We start from the raw sequence: 26,887 nt of genomic DNA on the forward strand, positions 1-26,887 counted from the left end.
ACAGAAAAGTATGTGCACCCATGTTTATAGCGGCGCAGTTTGTAATAGCTAAATCTTGGAAACAGCCTATTTGCCCATCCATTGGAAACTGGATAAAGAAGTTGTGGTTTTTCTATAAAATGGAATATTACTCAGCCATAAAGAACGAGAAAATAGATTCATTCATAGGAAAATGGATACATATTGAAGATATACTCCTAAGTGAAATAAATAAGTCACACATGTGTAAATACTGAATAGTTTCCCTGGTGTAAATAATCTGCAACAATGCATAAGATTCTAATAAGATTACTGACATTTAGAAATGGGAAGAAAGGAGCTAAAGGTGTAGGGAAGGTGGGATGGATAGGGGAAGAGTAAAAAGGGAAAAGAAAAAAATGTGAGAGAATGAAAAGATAAAAATAAAGTGTTTGTAGATGGGGAGGGGAGGGGGGGTGAAGGGAGGGCAGAGGTAAGGGGAAAAAATGAGAATCAAGACTTGTCATGTAGAGGTACAAGATCCCAACAATGAATGTAACTGTACTGTATCCCTAAAATGTACCAATAAACTCAATTAAAGCTGGAAAAAAAAAAAAAAGAAATCCTGCTAAAGGTAATCCTTACTTGCCTAGCATGTGCAAGGCCAAGGGTTCCATTCTCAGCCTTGAAAAAATAAAATAAAATAAAGACAAGGCCTAGTGCAGTATCTGAATACAACAAATGAGAAAGGGAAGGAGGTGCAGTGAAGCTGAGCACCCTGGCCAAGGATCCAGGTTGTCAGCAGTGCTGCTAGGATTCAAAGCTAAACCTGGGATGATGGTCGGAACACGCTCAGGCCAGTGGGAAACAGCCCACAGCTGGATGGGAACTAAGAGCTCCAGGCTCCCCCTAGTGGCCAGTATAACTGAACCCAAATGGCTCCCACTTGGAGAGGGTGGCCTCCTCCTCCTCAGGGTAGGATGTCTTTACTCATCCAACAGCTATTTTCCCAGCAAGGCCAGAAAGCACTTTGACCACTTTTTTGAAATGTCTGTGGCCTAGCTGACTTTAGTAATGAATAAAGGGCCAAAGTGTAAGTGAGCCACTTGGGAGGACTTAGAAATCAGACTTCCATGTAGGAAAATATTTTATAGGAATTGGGGGGAGGTATTGTGGACCGAACTCAGGAAACTTTGAGCTACATCCCTGCCTCTTTTTCATTTTTAAATTTTGGGACAGGCTCTCATTAAGTTGTCCAGACTGACCTCAAACAGGATCTACCTTCCTCAGGTGGGGTTACAGGACTCACCACCATGGCCAGTTTCATGAGAATTTTGAGAGCTTGGAAAAGACTAAAATCAGAATGAAGAAATTTATGAAAATGAAACCATGACCACAATGTTCAAACTATGGTTTTTGCCAATCTACTGAATGATAAAATTATTCATGAATAAGACCAAGCCAGAGTTTATGAAAGCCAAATACTCGGCGATACTCCAAATACTCATGGAGACTCCAGGCCTACCTGTGAAATGTTCTAGATTCAGTTGCAGATCACTGCAATAAATGAATGTCACAGTATAAACTGAGTCATTTGGATTTTTTGGTTTCTTATTCCATATAAAAATAATGTTTACAGTAAACTATGAGTCTCTTAAATATGTAATAAAAATATATTGGAAGGATTCAACATGTCTTTCTCTCACTTAAAAAACTAATTCGCATAAAAGAATTATACACATTTCTGCATCTACAATGTGGTTTTAATACAGTTCTTTCTCTTCCTGTATGCATCTGGTGCTCCTTCTATCAAGTCCTTCCTTTTGTCCTATTTTACCCTTTGGATCTGGTCTTGCCTTGACTGCAGTCATTTTAGAAGTAAGATTCTGAGGCCAGATGAGTAAGAAATTGTGCAGCTCCCACCTGGCTGTCTCTATTCTGTCTTGGTATTGCCCCCTCTTGGAAACCAGCTGTCGTGCTGGGAGAAGCCTAAGCCACACGAGTGCCATGTGTGAGTGCTCCACTCGGGAGCCCGCCGAGGCTCCAGGTGACAGCTGGCATTAACTGCAGCTCTGTAGCTGAGCTGTGTCAGACAATGAGCCCAGCTGGATCTGGAGATGATTTACATCTCCAGCCAACAACCACATAAGAAACCCGGGGGTAAGCAACTGAAAACAGTCGATCCACAGGTCTGTGAGATAATAATGAGTTATTGTTGGGAGCCACTGCATTTTAGGAGTGGATTTAAAAGCAGTGATATATATCTTCTGCTTAGAAAGGGATACCTTACTTCCTCAGTCTGGATCCAGTAGCAAAACCCCATTTCACTGGCCCAGAACTCATGTCCATGGAGCAAAGAAGTATAGCCTTCATTCAAAGATATATGTGTACTAGTTTATATATGTACTAGCAATAGCTTTATAATATAAAGTGAATAAAAAGTTTTTTATAATAACAAAACTAAAATATCTTGAAACAACATTTACTCCTTGGATATTTCTGTTCCTGGTATAATCCCCCAGGGAGACTGTGAGAGGTTTTTGTAATGAGCTCATTGGCAGACATTGTGTTTTGGGAAATTTCCAGTGTACTAGTTTATATATGTACTAGCAATAGCTTTATAATATAAAGTGAATAAAAAGTTTTTTATAATAACAAAACTAAAATATCTTGAAACAACATTTACTCCTTGGATATTTCTGTTCCTGGTATAATCCCCCAGGGAGACTGTGAGAGGTTTTTGTAATGAGCTCATTGGCAGACATTGTGTTTTGGGAAATTTCCAGGAAAAAAAACTGCAAATAGGCATAGTGCTTTTGCCAGAGGACTGAAAATGTTCTAAACTGTTAAGGCTCTACTGTTCATGTGCTGAGGTTAGGATAAAATGATGAGGAGAGCAGTTAGACTGGTTGGACTATAAATTGAGACATTTCCCTGAGTAAGTGCGGAAGCTGAATAAATAAATAAAGTCAGCTGCAAGTAAGGGAAATGTCTCCGCTCTCCTAAGAACAGCTGACAGAGGGCAACCCTGCCAAGTGTTGCTGCTCTCAGTGCCCAGCCCAGCTCTGGGCAGATGACCTCCCAGGACAGGCAGGCACCCTCAGCAGGGTGTCCTGACATAGGCTTGGTAAGTGTCTCTCTCTGACCATTCTTTCCTCTAAAATTGTTCTTTAACAAACCATCGCATTCATAAGTAACATTGGGTAATGTAATGGTTTCTTAACCTTTTGGGGGGACAGTGTAACTGAGGCTACAAATTGTCTCGCTAGGGGAAACCTCTCTCATGCGTAATACACACACACAGTGTTACACAGCACTGGTTTTGACTCTGTGAATATTGTCCCTAAAGCTCAAATGGAGGAAAAACATCTATTTTACAGATGTGAAGGACAAGGGGAGTGGAGAAATGGGTTAAAAAAAAAAAAAGGTAGAAGTGTAAGACTTAAAGTCTCACTTTTACTCCGTGGAGCCTGAACAGCCCAAAGGCCTCCATGATGCTCAGTCCCAAAGCTCGTCAAGGCTCCAGGAGCTTGTTGGACAGTGAGAGTCACCCAGGAAGGAACACACCAGGCTGGTTAGTAAATAGACCTCTGTTAGTCTGGCCAGACAGCACTCCCAAAGCCAAGTAGCTCAGAGAGGCAACTAGCTCAGAGTCAGAGGCTATTTTATAAAGGGCTATGGGGAGTTAACACTTGAAACTTACAGGAAGGGGACAAAGGCAAGTGGTCAGTTGATCCGAGCTGGTGGTCATCAATCATGTACTTGACCGTTACGTACTAATGGTCAGCAGATCGATTACCCATTGTTTTATAGATTGTGGTGTTCAGAACATTCAGTTACAGGCAAACAAGGAGTAGAGTGATTTACTTTGGGTCTCTGTGTTTGTTCAGTTTCTCTCTAGTTTCCCAGAACTCCCAAGAAGTTATCTAGTAATTCACAATTAATCATTACTTATCCTATAACGGGGGAAACAACAGTCTCTGGGTCATTTGCTGGTCAACATGGAGTTGCTCTAGTTCAGTCAGGTCTCACAGAAAAAGAGAATTTTAGGGGCTGGGGATTTAGCTCAGTGGTTCTGCCGCCTGCCTTGCAAGCGCAAGGACCTGAGTTCAATTCCCCAGTACCCCCCCACACAAAAAAGAATTTTAGAGTGGAGGAGACCCAAGCATGCCTTTGTAGGGATGGAAATAACAAGAGGACAGGGACAAGGAGGTAAGAGAGCAGATAAGGATGGAAGGAGGCTCCAGAGGCATCAAGGGTGGGTAGGTCTTGGAGGCTAGAGGAGCCCGAGAGAAGTGGAAGGATGCCTTTTCCCTTTAGTTAAAGAGAAGGAGAAAAAGATGCATCCTAGGCCCAGTCAGCCTCAGGTGCACACATGAGGCCATGGGCACAGATACACAGGGGAGAGTATTACAGCTAGGGCATCACTCATCCCACTCTTGTTCACCAATCATCCACATGTGCCCAGGGATCGTCTAGGAGCTGGTCCCTGCTCTCATGGCATTTGAAAAAGAAGTAGACTTACATTAATAAGTCAGACATTTTCTGACAGTTCTTGGTGCTGGGAGAACTACATTGGGTGGAGAGAAAAGCGTTCATGAAAAAACACTTCAAAGCAGTAGCCCAGAAAGGCCTTCCTGAGGAGTTGCTTTGCACACTGAGACTTGGGAGCAGTGAGGGAGCCAGCGGAAGGGCACAGATCACCGGTGTGAGGAAACAGCAGAGCAAGGGCCTGAGGCGCCGTGGACTTGGCATCTCACTCCCCATGAAAGGCTCACCACCGTCCACAGTGGAGAACTGGTGTTGGCAGCCACCACTGAATGAACAAATACTGAAGAGAGGACATGCGGTCTTCACTTTCTGGGCCTGAGCCTGGCTGCACGGTGATGCTCCCTTACCCCCTGCACCGCCCTTGCTCATTCTGTGCCGGCTGCACTGGCCTCCTTACTGCCGTACTCCTGCTCCTGAGCCTGTGTTCAGTGCGCCCTTCCTCAGGGGTGCCCTTGCCCAGGTGTGCTCTTCCCACAGGTATACCCACCTTTGTAGGTGCTCCTTCTCAGGGTTACCCTTCCCCAGGGGACACTTGTTTCCCATCACCTTTTTAGGACTTTTCTCATCTATCACTGGATCATAAAACTTCCTTCACTGCCTTGTTTAAAACACAATCCCCATCATCTGTCCTATGTTAATTTTCTTCACCTCATATATCTGTGACTTCCGTGTTTACTTTGCTCATTGTCCATATCCAGCCATGTAAATTCCAGGTATTTTTTTTAAGTATTTGGGATTAAACCAGGACCTTTGCATGAGCTACATCTCCCTTCCCCTTTCCATACACATTTTTTTCTTCTGAGATAGAGTCTTGCTAAGTTGCCCAGGCAATCAGAGTTATGTGTCTCCATGAAACAAGTTCCTCATGAAAACAGTTTTTCTATCATCACCTAAGAAATACACACACACACACACACACACACACACACACACACACACACACTAAATCTTCCCGTGTTCTAGCTCTAGCTACCAATTCACAGAAGCATGAGAGGGGACATAATTAAAGGACAACAAAATAGTGCAGAAAGCCCTACAGGGAAATACACTTTGTTTCCTAAACAAATAATCTGCAAAGTGAAGAGATGTGTCACATGCGTGCATGTGTGTGTGAGTGTGTGAGTGTGTATGAGAGAGGAAGTTACTGTGGTTCTTTTCTTCAGTCCTGAGGATTGAACCTATGGCCTTCCCACTGAGCTATATCCCAGCCCTTTTCTTTTTTATTTTGAGATAGTATTTCACTAAGTCACTGAGTTGCCTAGGCTAGGGTGGAACACTTGTGATCTTCTTGACTCGGCCTTTCAGAGTGCTGGGATTACAGGTGTGCACTACAACACCTGGTGAGTGGTTGTATCTTGAAAATAATTTTAACCTTCAGAGATTCATGCTGAACTATTACAGATGGAATGAATGGTATCTGGATTTTGCTTGAAAGTAGTTAATGCAAATGACCTCTGTAGCTTAGGATAAATTTTTATAGTAGCATCAAAGGTATCAGCTAACTTTGACTTGAAAAAGTTGAGTGCTGGACAATTGTGCTACAAGACTGAAAAATATCCCTGTCATGATAATGAAAATATTTATGTAAAAAAATGGGCATTTCAATAAAATTGTGTTATGTGGAAAAAGATGAGTTAGAATCCCCATCTGCTGACTTTTAAGAACAACTGTGATGGTTTAAAATTGAGAACCAGTATTGCAGTACAGTAACACAAATCCAATGTTATTAAATGAACAATAACATCAACTGCCTCCAGGAGGTCCAAAGTGGGTACGTAGGTTATTATCTTCTTCTCTATCCATCTTTGGATTGTCTCACATTTTGTACTGAGCACATATTAATTTTATAATTAACATTTAGTCTTTCAATATTTTTATATACAAATATTGTGTTAGTTTCCCATCACTGTAGTGAATACCTAATATAATAAACTTAATAAGAGAAAAGATTAAATATTCTGACTCACAGTTTTGGAAGGTTCAGTCTATGATCAATTGTCCCTGTTGCAGCAAATTATGGCAGAGCAAAACTGTTCACCACATGGCTGGAAAGCTAAAAAGAGGAAAAAGAGGAAGCTGGAGCTCTACAGTACTATCTAAGGGCACACTGCCCATGACCTGAAGACCTCCTGGTGGGACCCACCTCTTGCAGATTTCATCACCTCCCAAGAGTACCAAGCTGGGGACTATGCCCTTTGTACATGGGACTTTGGAGAGCTTTGCAGATCCAGACCACAGCACAGAGCTTAATGACATTTTTATTATTTAAGAAGTTTCCTGGCATTACTTTCCTGTTGCCACTATTGAACTTTTTACCATAGAATGACTTCATCTTGATCTCAGATACCCTATAAATGGAAAAACACAACATTTACTCTCTGGACCTGGCTTATTACAATTAACAAGAGTTCTTGCACGTACTCCTTCCTTTTTGTTGATAAGTTATAATCAGCTGTATAAATACAGCACAGTTATGGATTCATTCTGCTCTTGGTAGGTATTGAAATTTTGCTCAGTTCTTGGTTATGATGAAGGGGGATGCTGTGAACACTTTGCAAGCCTTTGTTGGATATATGTCTCTATTTCTCTTGGATAAAATGCTGGAGAGTAGAATGGCTGGGTTATAGAGTATATAACTAATCTTTAATAATATAATTTTAAAATAAAGCAAAGGCTATACAAATTACAAAGGGTGTTTGCAAGTGCGAGGTCCTGAGATCAATCCCGGTACCAAAAAAAAAAAAAAAAAAAAAAAAAAAAAAAACCGGGAGTTTAACCCACGTAAAAAAAAAAAAAGCCGGGGATTTAGCTCAGCGGTTCGGTGGCCTGCCTCACAAGCGCAAGGACACGAGTTCGATCCCTGGTACGAAAAAAAAAAGAATTACAAAGGGTGGATCCTAGCCCAGAAAAAGACAAACATCAATTTCAGAGAATGATGAATACAAAAATGTGTGCTCCTCTGATCACCATCCTCAAACAAGGGTATTTAACTGTATTACCTCCTCATGATCCCTCAGAGCTGTCATCACCTGAGATTGCTACTCTTCCCAGACGACTCATTTAGGTGCCTGCCTTGCCCACGTGTTCTCATTCAGGCTGTGATTCATCTGTTCCAGCGTGACCTCTCAGCACAACCTCTGCAATTTCCCTCAGCCCATCATTTGCCTTGTTCAGCTCAGATTCTGTAGTCTACGCTGCCCTTCTTTTTTTTTTTTTTTTTTTTTTTTTTTAATGTATACTGAAATCATCTAGACAAATTGCTAGCCTTAAATAAACCCAGGGATCTTTTTCCTTTTCTTCAATGGCTGCCCTGTGAGTTTGCTGCTGCATCTGCCACTGCTAGGAAAGGGTCTAAAAACATCTGAATAGGTTCTATTGCAAATTTATGGTCACCCATTTCAAGTGAGCCTCCAGCACTGCCCAAGATTTTGGCTTGCTTGTCCTGTTCCAAAACCCACAATAACTACTTATGCTTCCTTGAATTCCCTCTTTGTCCTCTATCCCTCCATGGCAGACAGTCTTACTTCATTCCTTAAAGAGGAAAGGAAAACCATGAAATGAGATATCTCATCTTGTACCAACAGGAAACAATATGTAAAGGAAATCCAGCATCTATCCATCCATCCATGCAGCCATCCACCCACCGACCGATCCACAATATATCCACCTATCCATCTACACACCCACCTATCTACCTACATGCTCATCCACACAGTCGTCTACCTATCCATCCATCCATAGTCACACCACTCCTCTTCCACCCATCTGATTCCCTTCCATTAATCCACCCACTTGCCACTCACTCATTCATCCATCCTTTCACTCACACATCTCTCCATCTATTAACTAACATATCCATCATCCATTTATGCACCCATACATCCATCTCTTTACACACCCATTGGATCCTCCTTCCTTTCTTTCATCCATCCACCCACCCACCTACTCAACCATTCACCAATCCAACCATCTCTCCCATGTAGCCATTCACCAATCCACCATCCCCTCATCTACCCATCTGATCTTTCTTTCTTTCCTTCCTTCCTTCCATTTCTTTCTCCTTTCTAGTTATGGTGTGATTAAAGACCACTCCCTGGGTCTATTTTTGGATGCCTTCCTACCTTTTTGGGAACCACGAAGACTACTAATTCTCTTCTTTCTTGTACATTCAATTTTTCCTTCTCTGCTGAATCCTTCCCAATGGCCTTTTATAGTCTTAAAATCTTTTCCATTACCACCAAGGTCCTCTCTCTTTACCTGCCCCTTTCCAGCCAAACACTTCAGAAGCACTTAGCACCTTCATGTTAGCTGTGCCCCATCAGACACAGACATAGTTCCGGATGACTTATTTGAGCCAGACCTAGCACAACCACTTTCTTCTCCATCCTAGCCTCTCCACAACAGTCAGTGATATTGGCCTCCCATGGTGGTCATGTACCTGCCTGCATTTAGCTCTGGTCCTTGCCTTTAATGGACTCTGCTTCTATGGCAGGTGACTGGCCTCAATCAACTTCATTTCTCAGGCTCCTTTACCTAGTGAGTGGCTTCTTTTGAAGGCACAGGGAATCCCTGCTCATGGTGAGAGGAAAGTGAGCTTTAGGGAGAAGCAGGGGTGCCCCCCTCCCCACAGAATGGAGCCAGCCCCTCCCCTGTTCCCCCTGAGAAGCCCCTGCATGGTCATCTTTTCTACTTTTCTCCTTTTGGAAGGCTCCTGACTCAGAGGTCTGCAAAAAGGAGCAAAGCATAGAAGAATGAGGACTGGAACCAAGAACAACCAGGCTCATGACCAACATGGAGACCAGCGGCATTGATTACTGCATAGAGGTCAAGATATGAAAAGAGTGTGTACTCGATCTGGCTATGCCTCATCTTTCCCTTGTCCTATGGCCTTTGGGGTGGTGTTGACTTCCTGCCATTCCTAAGCTAAGTTGCCTAACCCTGTCTTGTTTACCCCATTCATTTCTTCCAACACTGCTGTAACTAGTGCCTCATGTGAAATTCTCTCCATTGCACAACTTGAGGTGAGCTCTCTCCTGACTTGGCAGCACCAAGATAACTCTGGTTGCTTTGCAAAATTTCTGCTCATCCTGTGTCTCTTGCTCCTTAGGAGTCTGACCAGAAGGCCTGTGTCCATGACCTCTATCTCTGATGTCCAGACTGGCTTGGCCATGAGGAAGTTCCTGAAAGGAGATCAGGGGAGGAAGGGATGTGTGTCAGTTATCTCTCCATACCTGAGATAATTAACTTCTAGAGAGTAAAGGCTTATTTGGGTTCTCAATTGTGGAGGTTTGGGTCCATGATCATTTGGCCCCATTCTTTTGAATCTGTAGTGAGGCAGCATGTGATAGTGGGAGCATGTGGGAAAGCAAATTACTCACATCACTGCTAGGGAGCAAAGGGAAGCAGATGCCTCAAGGGTCCCACCGTCTCTTTTGAAGGCATATCGTCTATGATGTGAGGACCTCCCATAAGGCCCCACTTCCCAAAGGTCAAAAGTCAAGAGCTGGATCCTAAAACTTTGGACACTTTCCAACAAGGTCCAAGGGCTTTTGTGTATTTTTTGAGGCTAACAGGCCTTTCTTTGATGAAAGGAAGGTGACAGCTGGTAGAAATTGACTTTTATGATCTATGATAAGCAGTGCACATAAGACAGGTCACAGTAACCATGTTTAAGTGTCCAGTTGTGTGGCATTAGGATATTTACATTGTGAATGTCCAGCACCACAATCCATCTGCAGAACGTCCCATCTTCCCAAACTGAAACTCATCTTCATTCAATACTAAGTCCTCATTTCTTCTCCCCCTGCCCCTAACACCCACCACTCTACTTCTGACTGTGCATTTGACTACTCTAGGAGCCACATATGAATAGTCATAATTTTTGTCTTTTTGTGACTGTCTTGTTTTATATAATATGTTTCATTTAGTGTAATATAATTTCATTTAATACAATTGCTCTAGGTTCATACACAGCATGTCAGAATTTCCCTTATAAAATTGAACGATATTCCATGAAGCTGATTATTTAAAAGATGTTCTTACTTTGCAAAATAAAAAATTTAGAGGTTTTGAAATTGTCCTGGCCCTGAAATCATAAGATCTGGTCACCACTGGACTACTGCGTAAATCCATTTTCACTGGTCCATGTTGCAGCTTTTTGTGATTCTTTGCCTCTCCAGCTCTTCTCCATCTGCTGTGTGGTGAATTATGCGTCTCAATGTTCCTCAGAAGCAGCCCATGTCCCCACCTCTATAGAGCCATGCATCTATTCTTACTTTTGTTTCCATCTGGAACGTCTGATCTTTTCCTAATTATATCAATGTCAGTCCCAACAGGTCTCATCTGCCCAGTGAGGCCCAGTGCACCAAAGCCTCCTTATTTGTTTGTTTATTCTGGTACTGAGGATTGAACCCAGGTCCTTCAGACTGAACTACATTGCCAGGCCTTTTAATTTTTTTATTTTGAGACAGGGTCTCTCCAAGTGTCTAAGTTGTCTGGGCTGGACTTAAACTTGTGCTACTCCTGCCTCAGCTCACTGTGCTAAGATTACAGGTGTGTGTCACCAGACCCTGTTCCAAGCGCTCTTTCTCAACTGCTCCTCTCTCTGAGGTTTGACTACTGCTTTGTCTGCACTTTCATCTTGCCCTCTAGGATAAAAATACCTCAAGGAGAGAAACTGTGGGTGATTCTCCTCTATTATCATTTATTCATGGAAATGAACCTGAGGATGAGTGAAACACACACCCAAAACAAGAACCCAAAATATGGGACATCAAGCTTCACCTGAGGGTGGGAGGCCTGGCATAAGAATGGTTATTAACTCTGTGATCATAACCTGGAAACATTGTTATATACATACTTCCAAGTCTTTGTTTGGGTTCTAGTTCAAGGCACACAGCTACACTGACGCTAACTCCTATTGTTAGTCCTATTTTTCCTGTGTACAAATTCACATATTGGGCCCTTTGAAAGATAAATATTGAGGAAAACCACTTCAAATTCTAGGTTCCCACTGGGGAGAAAAGTTCTAAGAAGTGGAGTGTCAGGTAATGCCATGTGTGAGTCACAAGGTAGGATACAAGCCTCTGAACAGGGATTCTCAGCTGCTGAACAAAGGGTAACCTGGCCCTGAATTAAGAAAAATGTTTGGGTTCCTTGACCTGTCTTCTTTGACTTTCCAAAGGCCATAGACCTGGCTAAGTTAATGTTTCTTTTGCAGCATACACAGGGTACCCATTACTGAGTTTCCAAAGAACACACTGAATCATGCTTACACAACGGAAAGAAATTCGATTTCTTTTGCTACCTGCTCACCATCCATAGATGGTGAACCACACTCACCCTCTAAACTGCTTCTGGATTGGAGCAGTATCCTCTGATCCCTTTAACCACAACGTAGGACTGGGCAAGAACACATTACCCTTCCTGGGGGGAACCCAGCCACCTCTGGGGGGCCTGTAAACTGCCAGTGAGCAAACATGGAACCCTTAATTCACCAAAGATACCTCTCTTACATTCCTGAGAAAAATTTATAAATTCAAGACAAAAGCGCCCCCCTGAAGAGAGGGAGGGAAGAGAATATCACATTGAGAGTTACAGTAGAGTGTGCAGTCTGTGCTATGATACAGAAACTACCACTGAAGTATAAGCAGGGGTCAGCCAAAGACATGAGTGGCAGGGCATTCCAAGCCTGGTGAATGGAGTGGGCAAAGGACAGTCATAGGATGAGTCATTCAGAGAGTATAACATAGTCCTGGGCATAGAAGAGGTGGCTCCTGCCATTCTCTGTTCTCAAGCTTCAGTTTCTCTGTCACTTCTACTATGTTTAATTGTTAGAAGCAAGTAACTACATGCAGCTCAATCTCAAGGAGCAGGCAATAGCACTACTTTTTGAAGGGAGGAGTCTCAAAGAGGGTTTTAAGCTACCATAGTCCACCTATTGGCCTCAAATTATACAGATTTTTCTCACACCCAAAAATATGCTCACTCTACCTAACATCTACTAAGAGTCCCTTCCCACTGAATCAGCTCTAGTGTCCACAATCTCTGCATTTAAACTAAGTTAGATGGGGATGATGCTCCTTGCGTGTGTTTCCTTGTACAGATCCTAGAGAATGGATGCTTTCAGTACGAAGGCTTGGGAATTCCTGAGATAGGTAACTATGCCTCCCCCAGCACTCACCTCTTGAATAATATAGTATGCAATGGTGGGACAAGCAGAGAATATCTGTGCTAGGTGTTCCTATTCAAACGGTACAGGAATGAGAGGCAGGCAGCAGTCACTAATAAGTAGTAATTCTGAAATCTTGATGTGCGTGCAGGTGCTAGATGTTCCTTCATTAGGACTCTTTCTGACCCTAGCATTAAAGTGATTCTCCATGCTCTAGGCTCCACCTTTTTTACTCTTTTTCTACTCTCTGAGCTGTCCTTTCTTTTCTGTAAAAATGTAGCCAGGGTTTGCATCTGTGCCATTTCTCAGCCAGAGGTCTCTTTTCATTTTTTATAGTCCCTTCCCTGTTCATTCCAAGTTAGCACTTTTTACCAATGTAATTCTTTTTAAAACATTGTGTGTCTCCTGTGAATCTCATTAAGGCCCACTCCTGCAAACAACAGTCAGACTTACAAATCTCTTTGAGTTAGCCTTTTTCTCCCTTGAGCTTTTGCTGAGACTGCTGATGAAAACAACTTTAAGCTTTTCAGAAGCCCTACTGTTTAACAGAATGCCTTTGGTTTTTTTTGTTTTGTTTTGGGTTTTTTGTGGTTTTTCTCATACAGGGATCGAACTCCGGTCCTTGCGCTTCCAAGGCAGGTGGCAGAACCACTGAGCTAAATCCCCAGCCCTGAAGACTTAAAGATTTTATAACCACATCCCTAGCTACATCATTGCATCCTCTTTTCCTGACATGGATCTGCATGTGTTCTTTGCCTGGAAACCCTTTGTTAATTTTAACCTCATTTGACATTGGGAGGAGTTGAGAATTTTCAAAAGCATCAAGTTCTGGTTTTATTTAACAGAGGGTTTTTTTTGGCTTATCTCTCTTCTCTCACAATTTAGCATAAGCAGCAAGAAGCCAGGAGGCACCTCCAACATTCTGCCTGGAAATCTCCTTAGCCAGATCATCCAGTTCATTTGGTAGATTTTCTACCTTCCACGTTTCTGCAGGAAGTATTGTGCTTACTCTCTTATCTCCTGCACTATGCTTCTAACAACATGGGTTTCGCTCTGACTTCCTGACACACGGTTTTTGTATGTCCAGCCTCCAATCTCTTGTTCACGTGGTTCCTGTCGTCTATCCTTCTGCCACCTGTATTCTAGCATTAAGGTTCAGATCGTAGCCCTTTCCCACTCCAGATCCCTGGCATTCACTCATTTTGCCTATAAATTTTACTGCGCACATTCTCCACACAAAGTACTACAGTTGAAGTTGGGGAATTTTCAGAAGTCTAAGATAGTCTTTGCCCTCATGCTCCACTGGGGGAGATATGTAAATCAAATGATCCCAGTAGTAGCGATAACGTTGTAAGGGAGAGAGGGTTTATGACAGCAACTTTGCTGTATAATGAAGGGATCTGCGCTCAAGGGCCTGCAGTGAGGAAAGGCTTCTCTGAAGATGAGGATTTCAGTAAGAACTTTGTGAAGTTTGAGGAGTGTAGACAACACATAGAAAGCTCTCAATGTATGTGAGGGATATATGCTACAATTAGTATGAAAGACCTGAGGACTGAGAATAGGGAGGCCATGCCTGCAAACAGGCTAGAGAACTCAGCAGATATAAGTCACTTCAATCCTGCTGTCCACGCTGTTACATGGGTGAATACGTGCACAAAGTCATCACTGCTACATGCCATCGCCATGTACTGGGGAAGCAAGAGTGGATGCATGTTGTAAGTTTTCCAACCTCAAATAACATACAGCCTAATGGAAGAAACGGGTAAGTAAAGGACTAGGAGAATAGCTGATATACACAATACAAGTTATACAGGAAGTAAAACAGGGTGATGTGATAGGGGTGTGGCTTAGGGCCACCCTTAGAAGGTATTACACGGAATAGTGTGTCTAAGCCTCTGCATCAGATAGTTAAGATTTGATGACTGTTACAGGAGCTGCTCCATAAAAGCTTTGGCTGGAGCAAGCTGTGTGCACTACGAAGAGCGGCAGGTGGCTGCAGCTCAAGTACAGAGAGCCCTTAAAAGAAGTGAGGCTTGGAAGGACAGGTGTAGAAATGGAGTCAGGTAGACAAAGGCTGGCAGCCAAGAACCAATGTGCAGATTTACCATTCCTCACATTTTCTCTCCTTCCCTTGGCCCAGAGATGTCAGATGTCTGGTCAGTTCTCCAGGGTAGAGGTCAGTGCACCTGGACTAGGTGGAAGGGTGAGTGGAGAAAGGGAATTCTCTGGAGGGAAATCTCTGTGGAGAGGTGGAAAGGGCGCCGGACAGGTAGAAATCCAGGGCTACAGCACAATGTTCTTGGACAAGTGAGTGAAATTTTCAGATATTCAAAATTATTGGCACTACTTCAAAACCCTGAGCATACTTAGTATCCTACACTCACGTCCCCAACCCCCTCATTGCGAAAGTGAAATGAGGACTTCCTGCATGCTGTACGAGGACTCTACCCCTGGGCTACTCCACCAGCCCTGGCCTGGGGATTCTTAAAAGCTGCCTAGCAAGTCTACTAGCGAATTCGCAATGAATTCAGGGCCACAGAAGAGGGTGGGCTGCGTGCCCGGTCGGGATTAATCAGCCAGGGCTACTCTCCCCACCCCCACCCAGTGTGACTGTCACCCGCCCGGTGCCCCTCCCTGGCAGGCACTGGCCTTGGCCTTGGGCCTCGCTCTCAAGGGGGCGGGTCCCACCTCCTCTGCCCAGGCCTGTTCTGCGCCTCCTCCAGACCCAGGAGTGCAGCTCACAGAGGTTCGGTCTGCCCGCGACACCTGCACCCGCTGCACCTGGTGAGTTCCAGCGCGCCCCGCGAGTGGCCGGACGCCCTCCGGGAGGAAGGCTGTCCCCGTAGGAGCCTGCTCAGGCACTGGGCGAGGGCCCCACCGCGAGCCTTGCCTCAGGGGCGCTGGGCTTGGGATCTGGGTCCAGAGTTCGTGGAGCAGTGGAGCCTCAGCCTGGCCATGGGGTCGGGCTGAACGACCCAGGCGCCGAGGCTGGGACGGGCGGGGATCGGGCCAGGCTAGCGAGGCCCTCGACTGAGCCCGTACGTCCTGTGGCGTGGGTGTTAGTGGCCCAGTTTACAGAAGAGAAACCTGAGACTCGGGGAGAAAAGGATATGAGGGAGGCGAAACGGGACTGTCCCTGGCGGAAGGACAGCCTGTCCCCTGGACCGTTTGCTTACTTTCCAAAGCCCCTCACTCCCTTCTCAGAACTCAGAAAGTCGCCAGTGATTGGTCAGGTGCGGGGGCCTGACTGGAGGCCAGGCGCTTGGTGATTGGAGAGGAGTTGTGGCCCTCGCCGCCCATGCTGGGTAGGAGGAGGCCAATCCGGACCACTTTCCCCCCACCCCACCCCCGGGTCCCGCTCCTGAAAGCCAGCCCCACCCCCCAACTCGGGCGGGAGGGTGAAGGATAGGGGGCATCTTCCCAGTCCCTCATTTGCCACCTAAATTGAAGAATCTCCCCTCCGTGTAGGCGGAAACAGAATTCAACAGGCCATCTGGGGTTAAGAGGCCTGGGTTCTCGAAACTGATAACTCTGTTATTCCCTATTCCCCCACTTCTCCTTGATATAGGGTAGGTATCTTCAGCTCTGAACTTCGAGTTCTTGCCTATAAAATTGGGAGGGCTGGAAGTTTAAGTGTGATCTCCCAAGGTTTCTTGAGAATTACGTGAGATGGTGTCTGGCCCTCCGTGAATGTGGGCTCTGTCATTCCCACTAGCATTAACTCTCACAATTTTGGAGAGACAACACCGTGACGTCCCTTATAAAAACAAAGAAATTGAAGGCCAGAGATGGTATGATTCACTCAGGGCTGAGGCTGAGTCTACAAGCGCAGGGGCCCTAGCTCAGGGATGGCAAAGCATCGTCCCTTCTGGGTGCCAGGCCGAACAGATCAACTGCTAGAGAGAGGTCAGCTCTGGGGCCTCTGGGGGCAGCTGGAGGAATCGGAAGCCTTGTGGTTGAACGCCCAGTTGTCCTTGCTCCACCAGGCCAGCTGCATTCCTCCTAGGGCTCCAAGACCACAGCAGGGGAGCAGATGGCCTCCAGGGGCTGTTCCTGCAGCACTTGCCAGAGAGGAAGGGCTGGAGATTGAGTCCTAGAGCCAGGTCTGGGATGGAGTCTTAGGGTAGGAGGCCTATGAAGTCATGACAGCGACAGCAGTGTCTCAGCCTCTCCAAGCACCACCAGGATGCCTCTGCACCACAGGAAGGAGGCAAGGCTGGGAGGCCCTTCCCCTGGCTCCTCCACCTCCCCCCAGGACCAGCTCTTCTGGGACCAAAGACCAACACTGGCTGAGGCCTCTCTTGCCACTTGTGTCCCTGCCAAGCTCAGCTTCCCAGGGCTGTGACAACAGCCTCACCAGGGCCTGTCTTGATACCCTGATTCTGCTTCTCTGCAGCCAGAGGGTTTGGGAATGGAGAGGATGGGGAGGGGAATCCTTTATTTTTCTGCAAATAAAAGATGTTCAGTGTACAAAATTAAGAAGTAAATAAAAGAACAGCCTGGTAAGAGGAAATATGTATATTACAGTCATCAGAAAACCCTGACCTACCCAGTGACTTGTAACATTTCAGCCTAAGTCCTTCTCCAGGCTTTTGTACTGCAAATAAATATACATATGCATACACATGCATACTTATACCTTACAAAGTTAGAGTGATTTCTTAGCTGTTGTAATGTTTTGGCTCATATATTCCCAGATAGAAAAGGAGTATATTGCCATTGGTAACTGCATGGCCCACACAATGTGAATGTACCATAATGTAAAAATGCAGCAAAAAAAAAAAAAAAAACACACACACACAAAAAGCACATGTCTGTGATTTGCTTGTCCTCACATAATTTAGAAGTGAAGTTGCTGAGTCAGAAGAAATAAACCATTTTTATTGCCAAATTTTCCTCCAGAGAGTTTACCCCAATTTATTGTCCATTTTTCCATAACATAGCTTACATTAGATATTGACATTATTTTCAGTATCTGCAAATTTTACAGGTGAAATAAGCTCATTGTTTTGTCTTGTATTTCTTTCATTCTTTGAGACTGAATGTGTTCTTACTTGTATATTCACTAAGTTTTTTCTTTTGGCAAACTGTTTCAGGGACATATACAATTTTGTGTTTGAAAATTTATCACATGCTTTAATATACACTGCACTTTTAATGTTGGCTTTGTAAAGCCACTATTTGCTAATGTTTTCTAATATTCTAATGTTTTCTTATATTTGATCTTAAAGTATTTATTTTTAACATGGCTGGGCTTTATCTGGGAATAAGATGAAAATTACAGAACTAGATTTATTCCTTTAAATTCATAGAGTAGTTTTGGAGGAGTTTTAGGTTCACAGGAAAACAGTATATATTGGGTATATCTCTGCGCCCCTCCCTCTGTTGTTAATATCTCATGTTAGCTGCAGAACTTGCTACACTAGATGAGCCAGTTTCAATACAGAATTAAAGTTGATATTTTACAGTAGTTGGTATTGTACACTGTACAGGTTTGTATCCATTGTTACATCATAAAGAATAGCACTGCTCTCCTAAAAATCCTCTATGTTCCATCTTTTCATCTTCCCCCTCAACCCTTGGCAACCACTGTTATTTTTTACTGTATCCCAATTTAGTCGTTTGCAGAATGCCATATAATTGTAATCACAGTATATAACCTTTTAAATTTGGCTCCTATTACTTAGCAATTTTCCTTTAGTTCCCTTTATGTCTTCATGACTTAATAGCTCATTTCTTTTTAGTACTAAACTACATTCTATCATCTACAGTTTATCCATTTACCTACCGAGGGACATCTTGGTTGCTTCCAAGTTTTGGAAATCATAAATAAATTTCCTCCCAACATTTGCACGTGTGTTTTTTTTCAGTAGAACTTAATTTTCTACTGATTTCAGTAAGTACCAAGAGAGTGGTTGCTGGGTCTTACAATAAAAATATGTTTAATGTTGCAACAACCTGCCAAAGTGTCTTCCAAAGTGGATGCACTGTCTTCCCGACGCTGTGCCTCAAAGTTCCTGTTGGTCCACATCCTCGCAGACAACTGGTATTGACTGGTGTCACTAGTATTCTGGATTTTGGTGATTCCAATAGGTGTAGTGATATTTCACTGTTGTTTTAATATGTATTTTTCTAACGATGTGATATTTTTACTTGCTATCTATATATCTTTGGTGATGTGTCTTTAGCTTATTTTAATTGGATTTTAAAATTTTTATCACTAAAAAGTCATTGCCAAATACAATCATCTAAATTTCTATCATCATCAACAAGTTTTATAGTTTTGTGTTTCATGGTTAGGTCTGTGATCCATTTTTACTTAATCTTTATGAAAGTTGTCTGACTAAAAGGGTTCCAGTGGTGCACTAACAGGATGTGAGAGACTGGCCTAGCATATACAAGGTACTAGGTTTCATCTCCAGTACCACAAACAAAAAAGGGAAAACATAGGACCAAGATCTTTGGAAGGCATCACAATTAGAGGAGTTGCTGCTAAAAGGCACTTATAATAATTTCTGGCTGCGAGAAACATTGTCAGCTGCTTTTATTGGTTTTTGTTTTTGTTTTTGTTTTTGGTACCGGGGATCAAACTTAGGACCTTGTGCTTGTAAGGCAGGCACCAGAACCACTGAGCTAAATCCCCAGCCCTGCTTTTATTGTTTTTATAGTATTCTAGTTATTTTTTTTAAAAAATACTTCAATCTCAAATAGCTGAGGTCCAGGAAATGAAGGGCTAAGGTAAACAACTGAGTTCCTGGAAAGCCTTTATCGCATCTTTCCGATAAGAGAGCAGACTCTCCTGTTTTACTGAACAACTTTAAAAATACTCAAGAAAAGAACCACATGTATAAAACAAAAACACGATGCATAGAAAAGAGCATTTAGACAGTATTGGCTGTGTCTAATGCAAGGAACACACAGCCTCAGGATCTCTGGACCTCACCCATCTCTGGGTGCAAAAGTTGCTACTACACCTTTTCCCATTTAAGCCAACCTCTTATATGCCCACAGCTTCTAGCCCTGCCTTCAGTTTCTGGAAGTGGCTTGAATATTAGTTTCTCCAAGCTGCTGCCAAAGGGGCTGGATAATAAAAGTAGCTGTGGGGCAAAATTGACATCCACTGGAGCAACTTTAACCAGCGAGTAGTGAGGGCTCTGAACCACAGAGTATGGAATACACGTGAATGTACTTGTTCCCTTAGTTTGCAAAAGTTAACTGACCTCTTCTAAATGTTATATATCAAAAATAGAGACTTGTTTGGGTATGGTGGAATACACTTAGAGTCCTAAAACATGCACAAAAAAAGGACTTCCAAGAGCTGCTTCAAAACATGGCAAAAATGATGGGATAAATGAAGTGAGAGGGAGTGTCTTGAGAGGGATTCATAACAAAAGTGCCCCTTCTCTGTCTGCAGTTTCATAGTCATGGGTAATTGCTTCCCAGGCTCTGCATGTCATGGTGCTGCCCTGCTTTGTCAAACCCAGTTCCCTTGGCATTAATGCACAAGGCTCTAGGACAGTGATGGCAAAACTTTTAGAGCTTTCAAACAGCCTGCTGCAGCATGCATGCCATAGGTTTGTCACCACTGCTCTAGGAATAAAAAGGGAGGTGATCAGGCTACTCTATAAAATGTGACCCTCAGGAAGGAGGTCAGTGTGTTAGTCCTCACCAGCAATGTCAATATCTGTTTGCATCTCTCCAAAAGAAACCTAGGAATCAAGGTTAGCTTTGAACTTGCCTCTTCCTGAGATCATTAAAACTGCCAAAAGTCTTAGACATATTTGAGCGGACCACATTGGTATATACGTGGGTATGGGCCAGATACCAACACTGTAAGTTGCCTTTAGCCACTAATTTGTAATCAGAATTCCCACTTCCACCTTCATAGCCCTGGCCATAGCTTTGTGTCCTGGCCAGTCTCAGAAATACTGTTCCTGTGCTGTGTAATGCTTGGTGGCTTTAAGGTGGGCACTTCAGGAATGTCTGGTCTTCTGGGTGGCATACCATCCTCCTGGTTCCTGTAACCGACCTTTTGGTTGTGGGTGGCCCACAAAACAAAGCAGCCACTGCTATTTGTTTTTTAAGTTCATTTTAATTATTAGTGTCATTCATCAAAATTGTCCAGGGCCTAATGCAATTTTGAGATCAAATCTGTTAGTAACAAGATTTTTAAAGAAAAACAAATCCCATTGTTCTTCGTTTCTATGAAAAAAGCACCCCCACACTGCAGGCTGTCCTGTTAGCTTCATAATAAATCCTATGTGGTGGCAACCAGCCCAGGCTTTTGGAGAATATTAGGTAGTATAGACCAAGTGAAGAGCGTGATGTTTAGGGAAATAAAATGCCTGCATCAAAAGCAGTTTTCTAATTTTGATTTTAAATTTTTATTTACCTACGACACGGCTCACTTTGTGGGATATACTAGAAACATCATTCAAAAGCCTCTGTTCTATCAAAGTAGATGTTCTCTTCTCATATACATCGCTGTGTTGGACTCGTGTGTGAAGGGGTTTAAAGCAGGACTTTCCCAAAAGAGCACCCAATACCACTGCGCGTCTGGAGGGTGTTTTTCATGTAGAACATAGTAGTCACCTGTGATTCAACTCTCAATGTCTTAACTTTTTTATCCTTTAAAGGTTATTTTCATTGAACACTTGAGACATGCTGACCTCTCCTTTGTAAGAAATACCACACTTTGAGCAGGAGCACCATGCAACTCCTGCAATTGCTGAGCAGTCCCTATTTCCCTGAACATTTTCATCCTGAATGCTGATGGGTTTTTGTTTGTCTGTTTGTTTGTTTTGTTTTGTTTTAGTTTATTGGTACATTTTAGGTATACAGCACAGTTACATTCATCATTGAGGTCTTGTACCTTTACATGACAGGTCTTGGTTCTCATTTTTTCCCCTTATCCTTGCCCTCCCTGTGTCCCCTCCTCCCTCCCCATTTACAAACACTTTATTTCCATTTTTTTCATTTTCTCATATTTTTTTCTTTTCCCTTATTACCTTTCCCCTACCCTTCCCACTTTCCTTACACCTTTAGCCCCTTTCTTCCTATTTCACATTCTCAATTATATCATTAGGATCTTATGTACTATTACAGTTTTTCACACCAGAGAAATTATTCCGTATTTACACTTGTGACTTATTTATTTCACTTAGGAGTATATCCTCAATATGTATCCATTTTCCTATGAATGAATCTAATTTCTCATTCTTTATGGCTGAGTAGTATTCCATTTTATAGAAAAACCACATCTTCTTTATCCAGTCTCCAATTGATGGGCAAATGGGCTGTTTCCAAGTTTTAGCTATTACAAAGTGTGCTGTTATAAACATGGGTGTGCATATATCACTCTGGTATGATTCTTTTAATTCTTTTGGAAAGATACCCAGAAGAGGGATGGCTGGGTCAAATGGAACTTCTAGTCCCAGCTCTTTGAGGTATCTCCATAATGATTTCCACAGTGGTTGCACCAGTCTGCATTCCCATCAACAATGGAGAAGGGTTCCTTTCTCCCCACAGCCCCACCAACATTTGTTATTGTGTGATCTCTTGACAGCAGCCATTCTTTGTGGGGTGAGGTGGAATCTCAGTGTTGTTTTCATCTGCATCTCTCGAATGACCAGTGAAGTGGAACATTTTTTCATATATTTACTTGCTGATTTTACTTCTTTGTCTGAGAAATGTCTGTTCACTGAATGCTGAGTTTAAGATTGTCCCTTCACCTCTGCCTCCTCTTTATAGGAAAGGACAGCACCACCCAGCCTGATTGTACAAGATAGATGTTTAAAGATGCCACTTCTCTTATGATGGGTATAGAGGTATGAAATTGTGAAGATATAGAAGACAAGCATGACTCAATCTGGCTTAGGACACCAGGGAAGGTACTGCAGCAGAAGGGATATTTGACCATATCCCTAATATTCAACACGTGTGAACTCAATAAGGGCCAACTACAGCATTCCTGGCAGCCAGAACAGAGGGGAAAGGCTTGGAGTCATGAAACATCCCTGAGTGTGCAATATAGCCTTCCCTCGGTCTTCAGTAGTGGTTGGTTCCAGGACTCCCTCAGAGAATAAACTCTGCCGTTGCTCAAGTCGCTTATATAAATCGGCATAATACCTGCATAGAATGTATCTTTTTGTATACTTTCAATAATCTCTGTGTTGCTTATAATGCCTAATATCATTGTGGCCTAGGAAAAGTGGCTTCTATTAGAGACCTAGGGACTGAAAGTGCTTCTGGAGAGACAAGGCTCTGACTACCTGCGGGCAAGACATGCTGACCTTGCCTGTTGCCATCGTCATTGGTCTGTTAGGTGCCACTGGCCAGAAGTTCCCAGAAGCATAAGGGACCTGGGACCACAGCATAGTGGGAGGCAGAGAAATCACATGGGTGTAGGGTGGCTTAGAAGTCACTCAACTATGAGGCTGAGAGTTCCCTGACTGTATCATGGGAGGACTTCGGTCTTTCCCGCAGTGATGTTTTCTCCTCCTGTAGAGCAGTGGAAAGAGGCGGTCCCTCCGAGAGAGGCCTGACATAGGTATGAGCCCTTCAGCCGCTCTGAGTTCTCAACATGACTAAGCACCCAGACAGGTATCCTGGGGGCCAGTGGGAGGATGAATGGCAAGAGTCAGCAGTCCAGATGCTCTCACGATTAGACAGGCCTGCCATTCCACGTCCACTGAACACACAAGCACCACCGATGCCCTGACCTGCCCTCTGGAGAGCACCGTCTCACGGGCACTAGAGCTCCAAGCCAGTGTGGAAAACCCTAACCCAACATTCCCACTCCTGAAAAAATGTGTCTTATTCTGACACACAGCCCAGTAGCAGCTCCTCATTCTGCAGAGGCTGCAAAAGGTAAATGAAATTTGGTGTATCGGTCAGCTTTCCGCCACTGTGACAAAATGTCTGAGCAAATTCAACTTAACAGAAGAGAGGTTTATTTTGGCTTGTGACTTGAGGGTTCACTCCATGGCCAGCTTGTTTCATTATCTCAGGCCAGTACCCAAGCTGAACATCATGGTGGGGAGCAGATGGTGGGAGAAAGCTGCTGGCCTGACAGCAGCCAGAAAACAGTGAGCTTGCTTTTCTAACTGTCCTCACATACCCATTCAGCTAGGGATCCATAAATAGATCGATCCATTCATGAGGTCAGAACCCTCATGAGCCAATCAACTCCAGCCAGCTTGTGTTCAGGCCCACCTCTAAATACAACTACGTTGGGAAGCAAGCATTCAAGACATAAGTTTTGGAGGCACATTTAAGATCCAAACTATAACAACAAGGAGTCAACGTGCTTGCTTTATGCCTGGCAGGGTTGACACTGTAAAAACTGCTGGTGCTGTGAACACCACTGATACCACCAACAAAATTCCTCAAGGAAAACTGAGGAGCAAAGACACCTTGCAGGGCACAGATATTACAGTTCTGGAGCTGGTCTAAAACCCCTTTGGACTCCGTATCCTGAGTACCTGCTCCTCTGTGAACCTAGACAAATATATGCAGAATGATCGAAATATACAGTGAATGATTGAAATTAAAATGTATTACAGTAAAAGACACATTGCCGTGAATCCTCCTCAGAACTTTCTCTCCAGCTTTAAACACACTTATCTCATTGTTCTTTCCACCTGCTGAAGCAGTTTGAAGGTCTTCCTTTGTGAGTGTCTTTAGTTGCGTTATCCTGGCTGCCTTGATGTCCTGATTTAATTCAAATCATTCAAATCATGGTCATTTTGACTTTAAGAAAGAGCCAGAATTTGCACAGCATCAAATCTAGTAAGGATTTACTAGATAAGATGGATTAGGATCCAAATAAGGTGGATTAAGACACACCAGAATTTTGTTTGTTTGTTTTCCATTAAGTTTATTGGTACATTTAAAGCAAGCAGTACAGTTACATTCATCATTGGGATCTTGTACCTTTACATGACAAATCTTGATTCTTATTTTTTTCCCATTCCCCTGTCCTCCCTTCACCCCCTGCACCCTTCCCTAACCTCCCTTTCTGTTGGATCTCACTCAGCAGCAGCATTCACCTTATTTTTTATCACACCTCACTCACAAAAGAGGCTCACCAAAGAGGACTTCCAGAACTGCTTCAAAAGCGGCAAGAACAATGGTATCAAGTGTTTGAAATGAAATGAGAGAGAATATTTTTAGGAGCAACAAAACTCTTAAATTTAAGCATTCGTTGCAGTCTAATCATTCCTTCTATAGTTTTTAAATGCCTAGGATAAAGAAAAATTAAAACTAAATCATGTGTATGCTATGTGCTGAACACTTCCCCATCCCTCTCAAGTTTTTTGAAATGTTCACCCCTAAAACAAGGGTATTTGAAGGTGGAGTTCTGGGAGATATTCAGGATTAAAGTAGGTCGTTGAGGGTGGGGTCCCCATATGGGACTCATGACCAGATAAGATGGGAAAGGGAAAACGTGAGAGAGAAGGGTCTGGCTTATGAGAGCCCAAGAGTAAAGGCCACATCAAGAAATAGGGAGAAGTCAGACAACAGTCCACACAGCAGGAAGTGAAACTAACCAGAAGTGGAACCTATGGTCACTCTCAGACTGCTCAACCTCCAGAACTATGACCAGTGTAACACTGTTGCTTAAGACTTCTAGTCTGTAGTATTTTGTTACAGCAGCCTGAGCTGGTCAAGAGATTGCACATCCAACTTTGGGTATTCTGTTCTCTCTCCTTCTGTTTTCTCTTTATCCTTCAGTTAAGAGACTTTATATTTATATTTATTTCCATTCACACATTTCTTCAGTGGTGTCCATTGATAAACCTATCAAAAGCATTATTCACATTCATCATAGGTTTTTTTCTTTAATTCTTAGAACATATTCCTGATTTTTCTGCTTATGTGGCCTCATCTAGTCTTGCATGTTACCCACTCATTGCATTAAAGCCCTTAGTGTATTCATCATACTTGTTTTAAATTCTCCATCCTGTAATGCCAGCGTCTCTGCCATATTTGACTAAAGTTACAATGTTTGTTTTGTCTCTTCAAATTGTGTTTGTTTTGAATTGGGTAAAAGGTAATTCACTACAATAAGATGAAAGAAGTTGAAATTTCCATAAGATGTAAGAAGAACATTTGATAAAAGTCAAGTATTTTTAATAATTAGCAAGCCAGGAGTAGAAGGCAACTTTCATATTATGCTAATCTATTTTAAAACATGAGCAAATGTTGTAACACTAGTTTTCTCCTGAGGTCAGAAATGAGATGGTAGATCCTATCGTCATCTGTATGCAACATTGTGGAGGTTGCATTGACAAAAGAAATAAAAGGCATCAGGACTAGAAAAAGGATTAAAACTACTGTAATGACATGACTGTACACTTAGGAAGTTATACGACTTGATAGAAGAATTAAAATTTATATATGAATTAAGTCACTGGTTAATACAAAGCCGATGAACAAAATCACTTGCATTTCTATGCTAATAACAAAAATATAACCCAATTTTTGAAAAATGAAGGTCTGGGAGTGTAGCCCAGTGTCAGCATGTGTGAGGCTCCAGGTTCAACCTCTAGCACCAACAGGAAAGGGAAAAAAAAAAACACAAGTGTAATGGTGCACTCCTATGATCCCAGCTATTCGTAAGACTGAGGCCAGCCTGGGCAATTCCATGAGACCTTGTCTCAAATTAAAAAATGAAAAGGACTGCAGATACAGCTGTATGGTAGAGTGCCCTTGGATTCAATGCTGGTACCCGTACCAAAAAAAGTCAAACACTTGAATAGATAAATATCTCTCCAAAAAAGGTACAAAACTGGGCAAAAAGCACTTGAAAAGATGTTCAAATTAGTGGGAAAATGAAAATCTAAACCACAGTAAAATATCACTGTATTCATACCAAGAAGGTTGGCTACAGTAAAAATAAATTGGGAAAAGGAATATTGAGGGGATGCGGAGAAAAAGGAAAATTGCCATGTTGCTTGTGGGAATGCACAATGGTACAGCTTCTGTGAAAGCCAGAGTTACCATATTACCCAACAGCTTTACAACTATATATATTCTCCAAAGAACTGACAAAAGTGTCTGAAACAGACACTTTCATGTCAGGGTTTGTTGTATCTGCTGCAGCATTAGTCACAATAGCCAAAAACTGGAAAAAAAAGCCCAATAACTGACAGATGAATAGATATGTACAACATGTATGTGCACATGTGCATTGTTGTATCTGCT

The 26,887-nt window shown here is 42.9% G+C and overlaps 1 protein-coding gene and 2 long non-coding RNA genes across 6 annotated transcripts in view; 2 read left to right on the top strand and 1 right to left on the bottom strand.

Moving 5' to 3' along the window:
- The window catches only part of LOC117283623, a 21,526-nt gene extending 6,115 nt beyond the window's left edge, over positions 1-15,411 (bottom strand). Inside the window, exons 1-2 of one of the 3 annotated variants that reach the window (XR_004514648.1) lie at positions 15,368-15,411; positions 6,477-6,562 (exon numbers count right to left, since the gene is read on the bottom strand). This is a non-coding gene — a long non-coding RNA (uncharacterized LOC117283623). Of the gene's footprint in view, positions 1-6,476; positions 6,563-6,652; positions 6,716-15,367 lie in introns of those variants that run through there. The other 2 variants (XR_004514650.1, XR_004514649.1) reach the window with 2 other exon arrangements.
- Positions 2,814-9,992, top strand: LOC109117535. Its single transcript, XR_002024837.2, has 3 exons — positions 2,814-3,085; positions 6,520-7,002; positions 9,217-9,992. It is a non-coding gene; the product is annotated as an uncharacterized LOC109117535 (long non-coding RNA).
- Aldh1l1 (aldehyde dehydrogenase 1 family member L1) overlaps positions 15,390-26,887 on the top strand; it is a 77,100-nt gene continuing 65,602 nt past the window's right edge. The window contains exons 1-2 of one of the 2 annotated variants that reach the window (XM_019205105.1): positions 15,390-15,463; positions 22,430-22,569. The gene's annotated coding sequence lies outside the window, so the exon portion shown is untranslated. The remainder of the gene's footprint in view (positions 15,464-22,429; positions 22,570-26,887) is intronic. The other variant, XM_010608060.2, reaches the window with a different exon arrangement.

The sequence above is a fragment of the Fukomys damarensis genome, unplaced genomic scaffold (assembly GCF_012274545.1).
Source record: "Fukomys damarensis isolate Sample0158 unplaced genomic scaffold, DMR_v1.0_HiC HiC_scaffold_28, whole genome shotgun sequence".
Taxonomy (NCBI): Eukaryota; Metazoa; Chordata; class Mammalia; order Rodentia; family Bathyergidae; genus Fukomys; species Fukomys damarensis.